The 16,271-nt window shown below is 37.8% G+C and overlaps 1 long non-coding RNA gene across 3 annotated transcripts in view; it reads right to left on the bottom strand.

Moving 5' to 3' along the window:
* The window catches only part of LOC144456921 (uncharacterized), a 122,930-nt gene extending 108,488 nt beyond the window's left edge, over positions 1 to 14,442 (bottom strand). For all 3 annotated transcript variants that reach the window (XR_013486145.1, XR_013486146.1, XR_013486147.1), the window contains exon 1: positions 13,963 to 14,442. This is a non-coding gene — a long non-coding RNA (uncharacterized LOC144456921). The remainder of the gene's footprint in view (positions 1 to 13,962) is intronic.
* Between the last annotated feature and the right edge of the window lie 1,829 nt (positions 14,443 to 16,271).

Here is a 16,271-nt window from a genome sequence, read left to right as displayed (position 1 = left end):
TTTGATCAATGAACATTCTCACCTTCCATTGTCTGGAACCATGTCACTTTCTCTCCATTTCCAAAGAATGACTTCTCCCCATTCCATCTGGCTTCACTCCCTCTTCCTATAGCTCTCTTCTATATGTTATCTTTCTCAATTAAAATGTAAGTTGCTTGAAGGGAGAGACTATCTTGCTTGCTTATATTTGCATCCCATAGCTTACCAAGAGATTTAACTGTGTTGCCCAAAGTCACATAACCAGCTATCAGAAGCAGAACCTGAACCCAGGCCTTTCTAGCTTTGAGGCCCATTCTCTCTCCAGGGATGTGCTGGAGCCAGCTCAAAGTCACTCAAGAGAACTGATTGTTACATTTTTCAGAGTGCGCATTTACACCTTGGAAATTGGCAAATACAGCAAATCAGGTTTTGATTTACAGTACCTGGTTGTTTAATAAATGTGTTTTCATTCAGTCATTCAATCATATATCAAAGAAATTCTTAACCTGAGGTATAGGAACTTTAAAGAAAATATTTTTGTAATCATATTTCAATATAATTAGCTTCCTCTGTAATCCTCTGTATTTTATTTTATGCATTTAAAAACATTCACAGAAGGGTCTACAGGCTTCCCCAGACTACCAAAGGAATCTATCACACACACACACACACACACAGAGAGAGAAAGAGAGAGAGAGAGAGAGAGAGAGAGAGAGAGAGAGAGAGAGAGAGAGAGAGAGAGAGAGAGAGAGAGAGGAGAGAGAGAGAGAGAGAGAGAGAGATTAAAAACCCCTAATCTAATCCAACTGTTTTATTTTACAGCTAAGGAATCTGAGGCCCAAAGGAATTAAATGAATAAAAATGCTACCTGTAAAATTATATAAGTTAAGTACCCAGAGAAAAAGGTATCCTGACACCTGGTTCCAGAGACATGAAACACAAGTAGATGTAGAAATGGTGGAAGTTCTTCTAGCTCTGAGGTGCCATGTTCTCATTGTGTTAGAGGGTACTTAATCAGGGCAGTGGGTATGCTCTGGAAATGTATCGACATAATGTCAATTTATCTAAGCAGGGTAAAGGAACCTTAACCAACTAGCATCATTTTTCTGATCAATTTTTATTAGTCTGTACACTCTAGGAAGGAAAATCCGTGCTTACATTTATAAATTGGATGGAGACGGGTATGCTGGTAAATGTTTTACAACTGGCACTACCAAAAAAATTATAGCAGGACACACTGTTATGTTTTATTTGAATTATTAATGTTTTCCTCCATCACTTTAATAAATCTTATGAAGAAAACAAGAAATCAACACCTGATTTATAGCAGTTTGCCAATTTCTAATGTATAAATGTTCAACCTGAAAATTTAACAATTAGTTTTCCTGAGTCAGTTTGAGCTAGCTCCAGCACACCTCTGAAGAGAGAAAGGGCCTCAAAGCCAGAAAGGCCTGGGTTCAAGTTCTACTTCTGATAGCTGGCTATGTGAGCCTGAGCAATACACTTAATCTCTCCATATTTAGGCAACTGTCTAAGACTGTAAATTGTAAAGAAAGTGTCAGCCGGCATGGGTAAAGAGTTTCACTGCACCAATGAAAAACAGGCCCGGTGTCTTTCCTATCTTAATCTATGGTTCTTCCTTAAGATGCTAAGAATCCACTTCTTTCAAGACAGCTCCCCATAGACGACCCACCAGCACTAACAACAACAACATTCACAGTTGCTCGTCATACAATATTGCTATTACTGTGTCTAATATCCTTCTGGTTCTGCTCATTTCACTTTGCATGAGTTGGTATAAGTCTTTCCAGGTTTTTCTAAAGTCTTGTCATTTCTTATAGCACAACAGTATTCCATCACAGTCATATGCCATGACTTGTTCAAGCATTCCCCAATTCATAGACATTACCTCAATTTCCAATTCTTTGTCACCACAAAAAAAAACCCTGCTATAAATATTTTTGTACAAATACGTCCTTTTTCCTTTTTTTAAAACCTCTTTGGGATATAAACCTAGTAGTGGTATTGCTGGATCAAAGGGTATGCACAGGGTAACATTGCTTTAAAAAAACCTAATTTAAATGTTTATCTCAAATGAAACAATAATTAGAAAAAATCTATATAATTCTACCTAGGAGAAAAAGAAAAATTACTTAGAGTGAGAACCATATGTGGGTATCTCTTGTATAGGAAGTTCTGCTAGAATGAATGGTAAAAAACTAAAATGCTCTATAAAAATACTTTTTAAAATGATATGTAAGTACTGAGTAGTCACCAGTAGTTAGGATCCAGATCCTTTATGTGTTAATTCTTTTGGTTTTTTGTACAAACATAAAAGATGCTGAGACAGCTGATAGTACAATGGATAGAGCACTGGGCTTGGAGTCAGGAAGACTTCAAGCTCAGCCTTAGACACTTACTAGCTGTGTAACCCTGCACAAGTCACTTAAGCTCTGTTTCCCTCAGTTTCCTTATCTGTAAAATGGGGATAATAATAGCACCTACCTCCAGGGGTTGTTGCAAGGATTCAATAAGATAGTATTTGTTAAAAAGTACTTAGCACAGTGTCTGACACATAGTAGGCACCATATATGTGCTCATTCCCTCCCTTCCAATTCTTCTCCTTTCCCTCGCTAAGAAAATAAAGACTTCATTTTCCTGTTCCTAAAATAAACCACATTATTCAAAGTTCTCTCTCTCTCTCTCTCTCTCTCTCTCTCTCTCTCTCTCTCTCTCTCTCTCTCTCTCTTCTCTCTCTCTCTCTCTCTCTCCCTTCTCTCTCTGTTTGATTTTCACCTACCAAACCAAAAACATGCTTCCAGATACATGCTCACAGTCAAAATTTGCTTACCACTTGGTTAGATCTATGAGTTTGGGGGGCATGAACTTATGATTTCATTAATACAAGGATCTCTTGGTAAGGACTATCCCTCTACTAGGACATATGAGTAATTTATACTTTTAGAGAGGTGCTTGAAGGCAGTGACTTGCCCAAAGGCAAACAGCAAGAATGTATCAGAAGCAGAACTAGAATCCAGATCTTGACTCCAAAGTGAAATTTCTACCCACTATGAGACATCACCTCTCTTAGAGATCTAATTACTATCTTATAATTATTTTCATTCCCCCAAAACTACTCATCAGGATACACTTATGTGGATTTTACCAATAGAAGCAGAATGGTGGAATAAGAGGTTCAAATACCATCTGAAGCATCTATAGGGTGTGTGTATTACTGAACATCTTAGAGCCTCAGTTTCCTCATCCGTAAAAAAAGAGGATAATACTTGAATTGCCTATCTCACAGGTCATCAAAGGACAGCCTTCAAAGTACTCCTAAAAGATTTCTTCACTACAAGAAACTTGTGGGCTAGAAACTCCTTTCTACAAGTCACTCCAAAAGGCAGCTATGACTTAGGAGACAGATCACAGGGAACAACTTAACACACAAAGAGGTCACATGAGCTGGCTAGTGTCAGGGATAGGATTTGAACTCAGTTCTTCTGACACCAAGTCCAGTATTTCATCCACTATGACACACTGACTCAAAAGCTATGTAAACATTCTATAAACATGATTTATTATCTGTAAGGTTTTATTCTCCCCCAAATTTCATAACTTCAGGCTGAAAGTTTGCCTTAAAAAATGTAGACCCAAATGCATTTGGTATCTAGGGATAAGGTAACAGCAAATTTTCTATATAGTCTTTCAGAATTTATTTGTTATATTAAGTGAGCTGCTGGCTACAGAGGGACTGAGTGAATGTGCTATCTCTGCAAAAGAACACAGGAGGTATAATTGTCTTCACAGTCTGAAACAGCCCCTGAGGTCATCCCTTCAACATCCACATTCCCGACTTGCCACTAGAGTTACCTTTGAAAAGGAGGTACCAAGCTGGGCTACATACAATGACCAAATTAGCACACCACTGCTTCTTGCTATTGCTGAATTCCATCAAGCTTTCTTCTACTGAATTAGGTTATTAACTTCTGCTAAGAGGAGCAATTGAATTAAGTACACACATAAAGCAGATGAATTTCATCCAGAAGTACTATCTACATTCAGAATCTCTAAAACAATAGAATATATATATATATATATATATAATGCATAGTACATATACATACATACATTCTGTATATGTATATACATATCTATGTTGGGTATATATACACATATGGATTATAAGTGTATGCATTAGGTGGATTATAATGAGACAGCTGGGATTAGATCATTAAACCTGTCAAGGACATGTCACTTGTACTGAACATACAAAGGATGCCAATTTTTAAAAAATATCCAATTTCATAACAATTGAATCAGCAAATTTGAAGTGGGAAGTAGAGAGTTAAGAGGGAGAAGACAATGAAAATCAATGAAATCAGTGGGAAAAAAAGTAAAACCAGTGGACCCCAGTTGTCCCCTTGGTTCAGGAGGAATGTGAATTGGTTGACAAAGGTACAATAGAACCCATGTCTTCCATTATTCTAGGGTCATCTATCTACTACTATCTAGTATACCACTATGCTCTGGGTGTATGCACATGTATAAAATATGTTTATAGTATGTGTATATATGATAAATGTGTATATGTACACACACATATCTATATGCACATAGATGATAGATAGATAGATAGATAGATAGATAGATAGATAGATAGATAGATAGATAAGTAGGTAGATATGTCTGTAGAAATATGCTGCTAATTGTTTAACAACTGACTCTCCTGGTAAAAAAAACAAATATATATATTCTCAAGGCCCATTTTAAAGTTTAATCAGTATTATTAACCTTTTCTTCACTACTTTCTTAAGTCTAGACAATAAAAAAAAAATTAAGCCTGACATGAAACGTTTGTCAATTTCTAAGGCATAAGTACACTGAAAATGTAACCATTGGCACTAATGAACCCATTTAAGCTGACCACAGCACACCACTGTATTATGCATATATTTATTAAACTATATAAAGTTCACCTTTTTAAATATCTTCTCAATACTTTTTGCACATTTTCTTATTAGTTCTCTATAGTTTATCTTTTGCAGAAGGATGTTTCATAAAATGTAGCTAAGACAAAGTGGGTTGACTCTGATTACCTTATCTATTATATATTAACTACATGAAGAAGAGGGTAGAGTGAGGAGTAATAAAAAGAAAACTAATGTAAGAAGAGGAAATTTTTTTAAATGTGCAATAAAGCATTCAAGGTAGCTGAAGTACAAATGCATGGATAATTCCAGTGGGAATCAAAATTTGTGATGGTTAAATGAAACATTTTCCTTACTATTATCCTCCAAGTCCTCCACCCCTAGTCCATTCTTTTAAAAGAATTTGACATTGCAGAGATTGCCCGGGCAATTCAAGTCCTAGGCTGCAGTTCAATTTGATCACCTCATAATTTTCCCTCCAAGGCCCAAAGTTAGAGAAGAATCCAATAGAATGGAACCTCCTTGAAGGCAAGGAGTGTTTCATTTGTAACTTTGTATCTCTAGATCCTGATATAGCCTGGCACATAGAAGGCACTTGTTGAATAGAATTAAATCCAATTGAATGAGTAATCCCAAATAAGGGTGTTACTTCCAGTGAGAAGAGAGGAAACATGGTAAAGTAGAAAGGGCAGCAATTTGAAATCAAAAGACCTCCACCACTGACTAATTCCATGATCTAAGGAAAATCACCTGTCAATATCAGTTTATACATCTATAAAATGTGGCTAATAATATTGGCATTATCTACCTTGATAGGGCTCTCATGAGGATTATATGAGATGATGGATGCTGAATGCTCCATACCCACAAGCCATTCTTTAAATGTACTTCCATAATCCAATCATCCAATTAAATCAACGTGGATGAATATCTCATCCAACCTCCTACCAATGCACAGCAAAATCTTTCTATGCCTTGTCCCAGGGCCAAAATAAATCAGTTTATCACCTGATGATCAAGTGTTGACTGATGAGTCTCTCTGGTCCTCAAATTACACCATAGTCCAATGCTGGACCTGTATTCAAAGCCTTTCTAACTTGTTGGGATCTGCTGGGCCTTATGTTCAGCCTTTAAGGACTCAGAGTTACCTCTGCACAGTGGTGGGTTATCACAATGAGAACTTATAAAAATAATTACTATGTCTCAGGAAGTGCTTACTTTTGAGAAATCCATAAATTTCTTGAGATCCAATCACCAACCCTTTTCCTTCATGCTACCTGGTACTCTAAAAATATGGAAAATAAATGACTAACCACGTCCCTTCTCCCTGCCAACTTGAGTCCTGCTTCTCTAAAACCACACTTGACCACTCAGGTCTTTTCACCTAGCTCAGGATAGAATGCCTGACAGGATAATCTCTCCCACTTCCTGTATAAGCTTGAGGAAAGACAGGACATACAATAAGAAAACAGCCATTCTACAGAATCTTTCAAGTTCTGTTTTTGTAGGGTTTTCTTTTTCAGTGTTGATCTGTAATTTTGCCCTTCCCCTCATATAGATTTTCTATAACTTCATAGATGGTCATTACAAGTTGTTATGGTTGGAAAAAAAAAAACCTGAGGCAACCATTGAGGAGGTGAGCCTTTCAATCAATAACCTCTGCTTATGTGATATTTCCTACTCTTGTCACTATTCAAACTATTCTTCATTCAGTCATTTTATTCTGCAGAGCTTACATTGGTAGAACCAAGTTATAAGCCATGAAACTGTCTTTGATTTTTTTGTTTGTTTGGCCTGCCTTGGAGCAGAAAACAAAACTTGGATAAAGTAACTGCTTCATCTGACTCCCAGGAATGCTGACATTCATCATTGGGTATTTCATGGTCTCTTCCAGAATCCCATCAATCTACTTAAGTTTCTGGGAAAACCAACTGAATGTCCAGGCCTTGAAAAAAAGTTTGCAGGTATCTCATTCACATGTGGAATAAAACCCGATCAGTTCTTCCATGGCAGAGGAGGGAGGAGGCAGTTCTCAAATGGAAATCAGTTTGTTTTGCAATAAGCAAAGTGTGAAAGAAAGTGTGATGACTAGTGGAGATCATAGGTTCAAGTCTCACCTCTGATACACACAGGCTTCATGACACTGGACAAGTAATTTAACTCCTTAGTGGCCCCCCAGAGAACTCTCTGAGACTATAAGTTGTAGAACATTTTCAGAAGGGAGAGCTTTCTACAACATTGACATCATATTGTGGGGAAAGGAAGAAAAGAAGAAATATATATATATATATGTATCCCCAGCACTTAACATGGTGCCTGGCACATAGTATGCCTTCTTTGTCTGACTATTTCATGCAACTCCCTAAGTTTCCCCTACTAAGTCATAGTTGAGTTCCTTAGAGGAGAGTTTCTATATCCAGAGTTCCTTAATAATAATAGTAAAGTGATTTATATGTTTGATCTAATTTTATTTGATCCTCACAACACCCCTGTGATGTAGGTTTTATGGCATCCCATTTTACAGATAAGGAAACTGAGGTTCAAAGAGATTAAATGAATTGCCAGTTGGTCAATGCCTGAGGCAGAACATTATCTCTTCCTGTGTCCAGATCCAGCAAACTATGCCGCCTACCTCCCTAAACTGATGAAATCACTAATTTTCTGGGAATTTCTCTAAGCTGTTACATACAAGGCATTTTAAGGTACTAAGGAGTCAAGGAGTACTAAGTCAAAGAAAAGCGCAACAGTAGAATCTGGACTGTGGGAAAGTCTTTCTGGGGATATAATCATTTTCTTCTAATTTTCATAATGTTTGCCAGTACAAAGGAGCACAAGTGAAAATATTGAGATCATAAGCACTACACTTAGGCCAAACCAGTTCCTCATCCTTCCTGTTCTGTTGTTGATAGTTAAACCAAGGAGTATTTATAGGTGACAACATGATAATTTTCTATCATGCCTCACCTCCAGTTATTAGGAAAGGGATCTTCCCCTCTCTCATTGAAATCCCCAACTTCCCTTTAACTTCCACAAATTAATCTCAACCTTTCATTAACCTATTTATGTTGTTAGCCTGCACAATTGCTACAGGACATGTTTAATGAACTTATTATGCTTTATATAAAGCAATACTCTCTTCAGCTGATCTAAAGATTACTTTAACTTCAAGTTTTAACTCCCCTAATTCTAATATGCTGGTATCTGGTGAAATATCTATGATTACTCTTTCTGCTAATGCCAAGTCACAACAACCTTGCACCTTTATATAGTTTCTTTGTGGGTTGCTATGATCCAAAACATTCATTTTTTAGTGGGAAGTATTTTAGATTTTATGCCAGTTATTTTATTTACTTTAAAAGCATCAAAGGGTTAGAATTACAATGGATCTTAGAGGTTAATGAGTACAAATCTCTCATTTTACCTTTGTCAGATGAAGAAACTAAAGTCCAGAGAGGTTAAATAATTTGCCCAGGGTCAAATGGCTAATAAGTGCCTGAGGCAGGATTTGAACCCAGCAATTTTTGACTCTGAATTCAATGTTCTATCCACTACACTGTATTGGTTCTCAAATTGCATTCTAATATTTTTTGTTTTTACAACACAGTCATTTCCAGAAGTATTAAGCTTATTTATTAAGCCCTTATTTATAATTATTTATTTAACTCTTTGAATTGCATTCTTCTTTATAACATATATCAGAGATTTTAAAGGAACTTTACAGTGGTGGGCCATCTCTATTTCTTACTTTCATTTTACCTGTAAGATGTCAGTCAGTCAACTAGCATTTATTAAACACCTGCTATGTGTCAGGCACTGTGCTGAGTGTTTACCTCAGACAACAGACACACTATCTGTGTGATAAGTCCATAGCCAAGGCCTTTCCAGCTTGGTAGGCCCTACCTGGGCTCCTGTTTCGCTGTCATGGCCAATAGAACCTTTACAAAATGATGAGGCATCAAAGGAAGTCATTAGTGCATATTGCCCTATTCATATGTTTCATCATTTTAGAAAGTTAAATTATTTCTCTTTTGAGAAGAAAGTTCTATGTTTTGCTTGTAGAGAAATCATTTTGTCATTTTAGTGTACTTTTTCTTTTCCACCTTTTGGAATCTTTCTATGTCTTTCTCATTGCTCAGTTTATATGCTTGCCCAAGGCATTCTATGGTTTTGATTAAGGGTGAAAAATCTGTTTGAGTTTTCAATACTCTTTCCAAGAATACATAATTTTGGCAAGCCTTTCATTGGTCAGATAACTATCCACTGAACTATTGTCTTCAAGTAGAAGATGGAGGCCATAAATTTATGTAAAAAATGTAGCAAAGGTAGGATTTTTTTAAATTTAGTTAATGACAAACCAGCTATCATTGCAAATTTTGCAGAAGAAATATAGTGTTGGACAGAGCATTCAAAGTTTAATACCATTTGCCAGCAGTTATTTAAGATTAAACAGAAACTAGATGATAAATATTGAATATAAAATTTGCATTGAAAACCATTTCTTCTGATAATATGAAGATGATGATTTTCTTTTATGCCTCAGTGCTTACTAGGCCACAGTGGAGCCAATCCAAGGAGAACTCTTAAAATTGTGAGTTCTGTGTTAACAAGCTCAATCCAGGACTCCCGGCACTCACATTTGTTTACTCTTGGCAAAATGTATCTTCCTGCTTTTAGAAGAAGAGGGCTTAATGAGGCTTATGTTCTCCTGTACATCAAATTGCTTCTGCCAGACATCTTTCCAATTAAATAGAAGTCAGAAATATAGAGCCATTGCAAATCACATTAAAATGACCAGCAAGAAATGCAGAAGGCATTTGCCAAAATGGGTCCTAACAAATCCCAAACATTGGAAAATTCCTTTGAGGTGCTCAAGGAATCCAAATTATATATGAATTCCTACCTCTTTCATATAAATCCATCCTTCCTACAGAAACCTGATGCACTGACAGTAGGGGAATTCATCAAAAATTCTACCTAGCGCCTGAGGTCGCTCTGAACAAACGTGATGCTTGCTAGCACATGTATCACCAAAATAAATAAGATGTGTTGTTTATATTGCTAAATATCTATAGGTTCACATAAATTTGTATGGCATAAATCAACCAAAAAAAAAGAGAAGAGGGAAAACAATTTCTGAACAATTATTTCATTCTGTCTTCACAATATCTCTGTGAAGTTGGCAATGCATATATTATTACTCTCATTTTATGGAGTGGAGAAAACCAAAATTTGGAGCAGTAAAGTAATTTGCCCAAAGCCTCATGACTATTAAGTGGAAGAGTTACATTTGGACAGACTTTCTATCTCTAAGACAGGGATTTTCTTCCTTAACTGTGCCCACCACTAGACAGAAAACCAAAAGCTGACTTCCTTTGAGGCTGCTGTAGTGATAGAAGACTATTAATAAGCATTGAGAAGCCCACTTGTAAACATCCCTTTTAGAGTTAGAGAATGCTTTACATACACTAACTATGCATAGAGAATGCCTTACAGAATCTCATTTGACCCCAACAGTAACCTTGTAAGTAGTATTATTATTATCTACAGTCTACAGGTAAGAAAACTGAGACTAAACCAGCATCACTCAGTAGCTGCCTAAGGTTGGATTCAAGCCCCAGGCCTTCTGACTCCAAGTCTAGCCTCACATCCACTCTGCCTTTCTCTTCTGTGACATGAATTCAATGTTACAAAAGCTCTGGTCATAGGAGTAGAAGATTTCTTGAATAGGGAAAAGCCAAACCTTCATTAGACTTTCAGTGTTCCTCTCAAAGGACCCTTGCTTTGGTTTGTAATAATTCCATTTTAAGAACTGAATCTTCTTTCATCTACTGATCATTGTGGCTACAGGTTGAATATATGTATTCAACCTTAGAAAAGCACACATCCCAAAATATATTTTTCCTGTTCTATCTCATTAGCCAAACAGTCCACAAAGCAAGCTCAAATAAATCAGTTGTAGCGCCCCTGGAGAGGCCAGGCCACAGAAGGCCCTTGAACCACAGGGGGAGTTTGTGTCAAAAAGGGAAGACATGAGCTTCACAAATCACCTCAGTCAATAGGAAGCTCCTCCCCCCCTCATGTCCTGGATTGACCCTAGAATCTGGGATGCGTTAAGAAAAAGTGCACCACAGACCTCCAACCCAGGGTGTGCACACTGAGAAAAAAGCAATGTCTAGAGTAAGCAAAGCCAACTTGGGTTTCAGAAAGAACTTTTAAAGAAAAAGTCCCTCCCATCTCTAATTCCATCATCCTAAGATCCTATGAGCATAGAGTATAAAGAAGCTATTGACATAGGAGTAAATATACGTACTTCAAGCAAAAAAAAAAAACCAGTATCCTGGATGGGGAAGTGATAAATAATGAGGCATTGTGACTCCTTTGCAATAAAAATTTGCACACCTGACATTCATTAAGTGGACAGAAGCCTGTTGGACACCAGTAATACCCTGAGCATCTGCCAGAGGAAATGGAGAGCTTTAAGGAGAAAGAATAACAAAACCAGTGGTGGGAGGATAGAGCAGATGTGCATCTTCAGGCTGGCCGGACTCTCTAGTGCAATCCCTTGGCATTCCTTATGGCAGCAGAGCTGAGACGTAAAGAGCACAAGAATGAGTGTAGTGTAACTTTAAAGAACTTGAAGAGGTGTGGCTGGTCCCAAAAGGAAGAAGAAAGGGCTGTATTATGTGTAGGCCTACATCTAAGCCCAGCTCTGAGATTTTCAACCTGGGTGATCTTTCAAGCTATCTCCTTCCTGCTTCCCAGACCTCTCTATTGTGAGCAACATCTTGCCTGGAAAATGTATGTGCTGTGTCAATGGTTTTAAATATATGGCACCAACCAATTTTATTTTTATATTAAAAAACCTGATAATTGTCAATATGAAAAAAAGTGTTATTTTCACCTTTTAGGGTGGGGAGGAGTGGAATGGGGTAGGCTGCCTTCCAGGAAAATTACATAAAGTATTTTTTTTCCCTGAGGCAATTGGAGTTAAATGACTTGCCCAAAGTCACACAGCTAGTGAATGTTATGTATCTGAGGCTGGATTTGAACTCAGGTACTCCTGACCCCAGAGCCAGTGCTCTAACCACTGTGCCACCTAGCTGCCCCCTACATAAAGTACTTTACGTGGCCTTTATTTGATGGGGACAGGGAATTAATAAAGTACAAATTTATCCGATCCTCCATGGGGTGAAGAAAAAGGGATACCCCAAAGTCATCTTAGATCAGGGCACACTTCATTTGCAGGGGGATAAAGAATGGAGAGGAGTCCTAAGTTACACACAGCTGAGGAACTAGTGAAAAATTTAATCAGTAATAAATCAACAGGCATTAGTAAGCAACTTAGTGTGTGTCAGGCTCTGCACCAGGCTTCAGAAGTTAGTGCAACTCCCTAAGGGCCTGAAATTCCCAGGCATCATCTTATGGATGGGACTGTATAACCCACAGCCATTTTAATTAAGATTACATTTTCTCTCAAGGAACCTTAACTTTCCCTGGCAAGATGATGGATTCAATGACAGAGAAATGGAGAGAGATATAGACACTGAAGACAAGAATTGAAATTGACACAGATTTCTGTTTATTTGAACTTGTGATTTTATCAGTATAAGGAACTCCTGCAAAGGAAACTCCCTTTACCAATGCAGAACAGCATTGGGTCTGCAATCTATAATGTCAGATAGAGCATCACTTGGGACCCTGAGGAGTTAAATTTGTCCAGGATCACATCACCAGTAGCATCAGAGGGGGTACATGAATAACATCCTTATGCCGTGACTGGCTCTCTATGCACTATGCCACACTGCCTCTCCTCACTCTTAACACAGTTTTGCTATTTAGAATCTGTTTGAAATCTGCCTACTGAAAACAGCATATGCTATTTCAACTTACAACCACAAGATAGCAGGAGAACTTTTAATCTGAGCTCCAAATACTGAGGTCTTTCAGAAAAGATTCAGAAAAGAAGAGCAAATCAGGAAACCCATTGAAGTAGCACTACTGCAAAGTAGTACAGAAAATAAACCAGTTGTATTTCACATCATTTAAAGTATTTCTTGCACAACTTAGTTATGTTTATTTTAATGGCCTAACATTTAGAATGTTATAAAAATTTTAATCTATTGATTATTCAACATAAAGAACATTTTTTTTCATAATTAAACACCTTCTTTCATTTTCATTTATCAAACAGGATATGCCTAAGTTTTATTTAACATTATAATACATAAATAAATACCTCATATACCATTTTCCTCATCTACAAGTTGAAGAGTCTCTAAGTTCTCTTCAAAGTCTATATATGTGCTTCTAATATACAAGCATGGCATATGGCCTCTGAATATAAGATTGAGCTTGAAGTAAGCTATACCTATATACAAATCCTGTCATTGACTCTTCCTAGCTATGTGGCCACAGATAAGCTAATATCTTTAAGCCTTTAGGCAACTATCTAAGACTAATCTATTAGGTTAAAGACAGGATGCAATATATGATTTGGTAGATATAATTTCCCATGCTGATGAAATACCCCTGGTATTTTTAGATATGTGATATACTTACATATATATATAAAAATACATGTTTATAAATAAACATTTATGTATAGCAATCGATAAGCATTTATTAAGTGCCTGCTTTGTACCAGGCACTCTACTAAGCACCAAAAATACAGAAAGGGGCAAAAGACAGTTTCTCTGTCAAGGAGCTCATAATATGATCAGAGAAACAACAAACAATTACACACACACACACACACACACACACACACACACGCACGCGCGCCAAATACAGGGAAAATAGAAAATAGCTAACAGAGGGAAGACACTGGAATTAAGAGGGGTTATGAAAGGTTTCCAGTAGAAGACGGGATTTTAGTTAGGCATTAAGGAAAGTCAGAAGGCAGAGAAGAGAAGGGAGAACATTCCAAGCATGGAGGGAAAGGGAGAGGAGTCAGAGAAAATTTCTAGAGCCAAGATATTGAGTGTATTATTCATGGAAAGGAGGAGAACCGGGAAGTAGCAATGGAGATCAAGAAGTATTCCAATTTCCCTACCTTGACCTGAGCCAAGGCAAATAAATGAAGGTATAGTCCATACTGATAGGGTATCTAAGAAGGCTGTGTCACCAGTCTGTCCTCCTTGATACTCTCTTCTCTCTAGGTTTTCAGGACACCACTCTTTTCCTTGTTCTCCTCATCCCTATCTGACTGCACGTTCTCTGTCTCCTTTGCTGGATCCTCATCTAGATTACCTCCAGTAACCATAGGTGTGCCACAAGTTTCTATTCTGGTTTCTCTTCTTCTATACTACTTTACTTGATGATCTCATCAGCTCCATAAATTTAGTTACTACCTCTATGCTGATGAGTCTCAAATCTTCCTATTCTGCCCCAATTTCTCTGTTTACCTCTAATCTTAGATCTCCAACTGCCTTTTAAATATCCCAAACTGGATACTTAAGTAGACATCTTAAACTCAATAAATTCAAAACAGAACTCATCTTTCCCCCTAAACCATCTGCTCTCTTTCACTGTTGTTCAGTTGTTTCAGAAGCTTTATGACCCCATTTGGGATTTTCTTGGCAAAGATACTGGAGTGGTTTACCATTTCCTCCTCCTGCTCATTTGACAGTTGAGGAAAGTGAGACAAACAGGGTTAAGTGTTTTGCCCAGATTCACACAGCTAGTAAGTGTCTGAGGCCAGATTTGAATTCAGGAAGATGAGTCTTCCTGACACCAGGCCCAACATATCTACTATGCCACATAGTTCCTCTCTCCTACCTTTCCTGTTATTGTAGAGAGCAAAACCATCTTCAGAATCCCTCCAGCTTGCAACCTAGGAGTCATCCTGCGTTTTTCACTGTATCTCACCCCCCCCACCACCACCACCATATCCAATTTGTTGCCTAGGTCTGCAGATTTCATCTTTGTATCAGCTCTCCAATATACTCTATCTCTCCTGTTACCGCCACCACTCTAGATCAGGCTCTCATGCCTCACACTTGGATTATTGCACTATCCTACTGGTGATTCTGCCTGCCTCAAATCTTTCCCCATCCTCCATTCAGGAACTAAAGTGATTTTTCTATCCTGCCATTCAGGCACTGTTTTTCCTAAAGTACAAACCCAATCGTATCATCTTCCTATTCAATTAACTCCAATGGCTTCCTATTGCCTCCAGGAGCAAATACAAAATGTTCTTTATGGCATTCAAAGCCCTTCATTAATCCCCTTTTACCTTTCTGGTTTCTTATACCTTACTCATATCCATGTAGTCTTCAATCCAGTGACTCTGGCCTCCTGGCTGTTCTATGAGCAAGACTCTCTTTCTCTCAGCCCTAAGCATTTTCTCTGAATATCCCTCATGCCATGATCTCCCTCACCTGCTCTGACTACTTATCTCCCTGGCTTCCTTTAAGTGTCAACTAAAATCTCACTTTCTCCAGGAAGCCTTTCGCAACCCCTCTTAATTCCAGTACCTTACCTTTGCTAATTAATTCTTATTTATCCTATATGTGGCTTGTTTTGTATATATATTTTTGTATGTCTATATATACCTACATGTATATTATGTGTGTGTGTTTACATATATATACATGTATATATGTGTATTTACTTTCTATATATTTGCCTGCGTGTATCTCTTACATTAGATCATAAGCTCCTTGAAGGCAGGGACTATCAACAGACAGTATCTTTTTGGATACCTAGCACTTAGCACAAAGCTTAATAGATGTTTATAAATAAACAGCCTGTGTCATCAGGGGAACTATTTTTCATTAATATCTATTATATGGAAGAAATGGAAGAGGAAAGGATTTAGGATGAAGAAAGCTGATTGTCTATGGAACAGTATTCCAGACTTTGGGGTGGGAGGGTTGAGAGGAATGGGAGTAGGAATCAGAAGGGTGGGGGATAAGGATTAAATGATGACCTAGAAGGGTTCAGAATCACTGAGATCTGAGGGGAATGACCAAGTATTAGAATGTTCGTCACTGAATGGAAGGCACTGCTCCACTTCCCAAAGAAGGCTAGAGATCAAGCTAGAGGAATGTGCAGTATGAGATGGGAGGCACAGGGTCAGATGGTCAAATATGAAGTCCCACTTCCCTCTTCCCTCTGAAGGGTGAAGATTAGGCAAGAAAGGGCATAGCCAGAGATTGAAATTGAACTTAAATGTGCATAGCAGGAGAAAGAATTCCCATTCCTCAACAATTTTCCTTTTCCTCTTCCCTCCAGGGACAGGCATAGCAGGAGACAGAAGGCCTGTGGTAAGAGGGAAGATTGCTCCTCTTTGTACTAAAGGTTCTACATATCGCAGTAGGGAGGTCAGTCTGGCAGCAGGAGGTGGGAAAATTGTTGTTT

This window comes from Phascolarctos cinereus, unplaced genomic scaffold (assembly GCF_003287225.1).
Source record: "Phascolarctos cinereus isolate Bilbo 61053 unplaced genomic scaffold, phaCin_HiC Scaffold_4;HRSCAF=312, whole genome shotgun sequence".
Classification (NCBI taxonomy): domain Eukaryota; kingdom Metazoa; phylum Chordata; class Mammalia; order Diprotodontia; family Phascolarctidae; genus Phascolarctos; species Phascolarctos cinereus.
Note: the sequence above shows the minus strand (reverse complement) of the source record. Positions and strands in the feature narration are given on the sequence as shown.